The following is a 4,817-nucleotide window of genomic DNA, read 5'->3' on the forward strand; positions in this document are numbered from 1 at the left end:
AACATTCAGTTTCGTGCTTACAACAATGATGGAGGAAAGCAGTATGCAAGAGAGAAGTGTATCACTGTCAAAATACAGGGATGTACAGTGCATGCAATGCATAGAAATTCACTTTAACTGTGGCACTGATTCATAACTTCAGACAGACAAATGTTAATCACTACGAACTGTCTTTCTTCTCACTTCTCGCATCATTCTCTCTTGATCTGGTTAGTGGTTGCTTCTCCATCGCAGAACAAGGAGCAAGCACCTTGCAAGCTGACGTCACCTTCAGATGGGTAATGGATGTCCCCTTTCCTCCTCCACGCATTCTTTACCCTGCGGTTTGGCCAACACAGCGAGGAGCCCGAGGAATGAGTCGTCCCAAACAGGAGCGCAACGCCCACAGGAATCACATGCTCTGGTGCCTAACACAGGGAGCAGATGGTCGACAACAGCGTCATGGCCTCACAATGTCAGATGGCGGTCAGAGGAGAAAAAGTGAGTGTCTACATAGCATAAGAGCAGAAAGGTAGCAGACCTGGGGAAATGGATAGTGACAGACAGTGACAGGCACACTCAGAGACAGACTGTCTCTGTTGTTATTTATACAACTAAAGTTGAGCCACTAGTCTCACACCTTAGTGTTTGGTGTGAGAAAAAGGCTTGGGTGATGGCATGTATGCCAGAGAAGATAGATGGCCCTCCTGACATCTGTAAGGATGGCAACACAGATGTAAAATAAAACTGCCGGTCTCATCCATCAGGTCAAGTCTCATGTCTGTGCATTCTTTTCTTACACCCCACAGATATGAACAGGTATGAACTATTTGAGGGCTTATATTGACGTCTAGTGCTATGGCATAAACATTATTACAGATTAAACAAGGTTAAGAGTAGTTGATTAACTATGATGAAATTACTGATATATGTTTAAATTTGAATTATATAGCATGTGTAAATTTGAACTATATAGCATGTGGGGATTCTATTGTGCAGCAGTTTCTATTGTGTGTGATCAACAAAAAGAATTCCCGTGTTGGCAATTAGATGGATAGAAAGATACTGTAGATAGATACTTTATTGATCCCCAAGGGGAAATTCAAGAAATTATTAGACAGTTTCCTAACAATATCTTGTTTTTATGGTGACTTGAACATTTTCTGTGTGTTTTTGTGCTAGACCCGAGGACTTGTTTGTGTCTCTGTACTGACTTCCTTTTATCTGTCCCATATCTCTCTTTTATCACGCCATCTCTGAAAGAGACATTGTGGAAAAGAGTATCTCAGAGTAATCAATCAGAGTGGATAATAGCCTGAAAAGAGATTTAATTGTCATCTGAACATTTTGTTCTGCTCTTGCAAAAATATAGTCACTCTGTAAGAGTGGGTGTCACTGATTCAGATTGTGGGTAATTTTCCCATTTCCTGTCTCCTCTGGCTTTTTAGTACACTGCAGATGTCATGTAATGGCTTGAGCCAAAGCTCTTTTCTCATTTGTTTCTCGGTGTAACCAGGCCCAAAACAAAATGAATGGGGTGCAATTGGTGTTCTAGCCATTCGGCACATCATTTGGGCCTGCTAACCCTAACATTACACACACACTTAATTATAAAAAATAATAATTTTACTTTAATTCTACTTTAATTTCTACATTAATTTCTTAGAAATATCATGCACATATTTAGAGACTTATTTAACCTGCAACTTGCTCTTGAGAGCAGTTTATTACACCCCTAAACTCCTCTCATGTTCTTAAGATGGCTTACACATAACTTTACACCTTCTTCCTCATTTCGGGAATTGATATCTATCTGGCCCCACCCTTCTCTACAAACTTTGCCTGCTACAGGCTACTGCAGCTTACGCGTTAGCGAGCTTGTCTGCGTATAATGGTCCCACCCCCAAGTACTCAGGACCAATTCTGTAGTCTTATGATGGACTACTGCACTAATGGATTAATGCCTGAATTGGCCCACCTAGACTGTAATTGTTTTTTTTGTTTTTTTTGTTTGGGGGGTAAGCTTGGAGTTTAAGTGGATTTCATTCATGGGCCAAACAGGCCAGGCCTGTCTTTCACGTCCTGACTTATTTCTGGCTGCTTGTATTTTGCTCTAATAATTTCTCCCAGCCTCCACTTTGAAACCCTACCTCCACTTGTCTCACTCCGTTATCAAAAAATATTACTCTGCCTCTTCTAAAAGCTCTATCAGTCAGATGTTGACTGTATTAACTTTATTCATGAGCACTTTTGGCTTTGAGGGCACATGCGGGAAGCAGCTTCAGCTTTGTATGCTGCCTCATTCAGGGTCTGCTACACATCTCTCTTTCTTCTGTTCTCTTCTCTTCTCTCTCTCTCTCTCTCTCTCTCTCTCTCTCTCTCTTTGTAGCACTGCGGCAGGTGTTGTGTGATGTGCTGCAGGGACCTGGGTTGACAGTGATTTATTCTCCTTCTTCTCAGTCCAGTATAAGGACATATGTTTAAAGGTGCCCCAGAGGGAGAGGACACCCAGACAGACATTCAAACAGAGAGAAGACTCCAGGCTGCTGACCCTGCCATCTTGAGCGTGTACAGGTATGAGCTTCACATTGTATATTTATTTCAATGTAAAGAGAAACTAAATACTTTTGGGAACTTAAGAAGCAACTCACAAATTCACCTTGTTTTAAAGATGCACTCTGTAATTTGGTTTTGATTTAACAAAAGGTTGTTGATATTTGAGCCTATCAAATAACACTCCTCCCTCCTGTCCTGAGCATCATGTTGATTGGCTGAGAGTTTATGGCTTGGACAATTTCTTAAAACCCACCAATACATTATACATTACAACACCTTCCACAAATCCATTGTCCAGAAAGCATTATCAACACAAAACGATAAATGGTTATACAGTAAAGCGTTTATAAAGCCTCATAAGCGTTGATAGCTATTTATAGTCATGACTGCACTCATGATGCATTAAGACTTTTGTTTAAGTTAAACATGTGTGTACCTCTGACTCAAGGAAATTCACTGTAATGGTAGCCCATTTAACCCACGTAGCATTGAACTACCTGAGTTGTGGCTCTTGAATTCAGAAATGTGTCCCCTAGAGAGGCTCGTAGGTTGTGTTTGAGTTGGCCTCATTAAAGGTGACCTTGAGAGCATGTTATTACAAGCCTGTTGCCATGACCTTACACTTCCTGTGTGCTGATACGGAGTCGATAACACGGAGCCCTGTAGTGTAATTTCCGGCTCGGTTACTGTAACAGACGTTGTGTGTGACTGCAGCTTTACCGTAATGTTCTATTGACAAGATGTCAGGCAGACAGTCAGCACAGGGTTAGATGTCATTTTAGTTTTCAACATTTCAAACTGATCCTCAGCACCAAAATGTTTGGATGTCCAGCCTAAATAATATCGATTTATAACAAATAATAAGTGTCTACATTATTCAGTTTAGCACCTTTTATAATCAGTCACAATAGTGGTGTAAGAGAGGATGAGGATGAGGCAGGCAGTCAGGCAGAGTTCAGCCTGATATAGAGCTCAACAGTCACTGCCCACTCAGGGAGTACCAATCTAATTCACATTCTCCATTGAGAACTGGATTATAAGCCATAAAATCGTGTCCAAGGTAGACTATAAACCAACTACGGCATGATTAAGCAACATTCAGAAGAAAGTGTCTTAAACTGTCGTTAGGTTGAAAAATGTATCATTAGCACTGGCTGATGAGATGAGTAGTTCCTTCGCTCAGAGCTTAAAATATGTACACCCTACCTTTGCCTTTTTAGTTTTCCTGTTTTGTTTTTTTTGTTGTTGTTTTTTTGTTAAATGTTTTTTGAAATGAAATGTATGATCATTCCACTGTAGCTGGTCAGCCTAAGGCAAAGCCTAAAGCTCGTTATGTATGGATTTTTTCAGGCATCTAATGGAGAAATGAATGGGACACTTACTTCTGGAGCTGGAGCCTTCACGGAGGTGGGCGGAGTCAGAGCCTTCATGGAGGTGTGCGGTGACTGTTGAACTTCTTTGGAGACATCGGGCACTATTTCCTCTGATGTTGTTTCTCTATAATTACTGCTATTTCTGGAGCAAATTCTTTCTATTGTGTGTGATCTCAGAGCTGCTGTGTGTTGTGTTTATGCATCTTACTGGCACACTGGCTGTACTGTGTATCTGTTGAGAAATCTGTGCCATCACTGGATAATGAAGAGTTATGTCAAATACTCTTCATCAGTATTGGCAGCGTCAGCATTCATAATGGTTATAGAGCGTTCCGTTCATAATGGTTATAGAGCATTCATAATGGTTACAGAGCATTCATAATGGTTATAGAACGTTCATAATGGTTATAGAGCAGGGCATAATGGTTATAGAGCGTTCATAATGGTTATAGAGCGTTCATAATGGTTATAGAAAGTTCATAATGGTTATAGAGCAGGGCATAATGGTTATAGAGCATTTATAATGATTATACGGCGTTCATAATGGTTATAGAGTGTTCTTAATGGTTATAAAGCGTTCATAATGGTTATACTGTAGAGCGTTCATAATGGTTATAGAGCAAGGCAATGAATATAAATGTAGCTTGTTCAGGCAATGGAAACAACCTGTATGTGGGAGTGAATTTAAACACTGGCATGCAGTCAGGGCCACATGGAGAATGATCTCAAAAAAGCTTTGAGTTTGGAGAGTGGGACCGTCTCTGAGCCAGGTTGGCTCTGGTGTTTGTTCACTGATGATCCATTACTCCCTCCCTCCCCCTCTCTCTCTTTCTCTCACTCTCCCTCCCTCTCTCTCTCTCTCTCTCTCTGTTTGTTTGGGGCGAGTCTGACTCCAAAAGAGTTACTGTT

The 4,817-nt window shown here is 40.9% G+C and overlaps 1 long non-coding RNA gene across 1 annotated transcript; it reads left to right on the forward strand.

Annotated features, from left to right (window-relative positions):
• Positions 1–219: 219 nt before the first annotated feature.
• Positions 220–4,002, forward strand: LOC121724033. Its single transcript, XR_006035107.1, has 3 exons — positions 220–480; positions 2,440–2,553; positions 3,886–4,002. It is a non-coding gene; the product is annotated as an uncharacterized LOC121724033 (long non-coding RNA).
• The last annotated feature ends 815 nt before the right edge of the window (positions 4,003–4,817 follow it).

Source organism: Alosa sapidissima, chromosome 11 (genome assembly GCF_018492685.1).
Source record: "Alosa sapidissima isolate fAloSap1 chromosome 11, fAloSap1.pri, whole genome shotgun sequence".
Classification (NCBI taxonomy): domain Eukaryota; kingdom Metazoa; phylum Chordata; class Actinopteri; order Clupeiformes; family Clupeidae; genus Alosa; species Alosa sapidissima.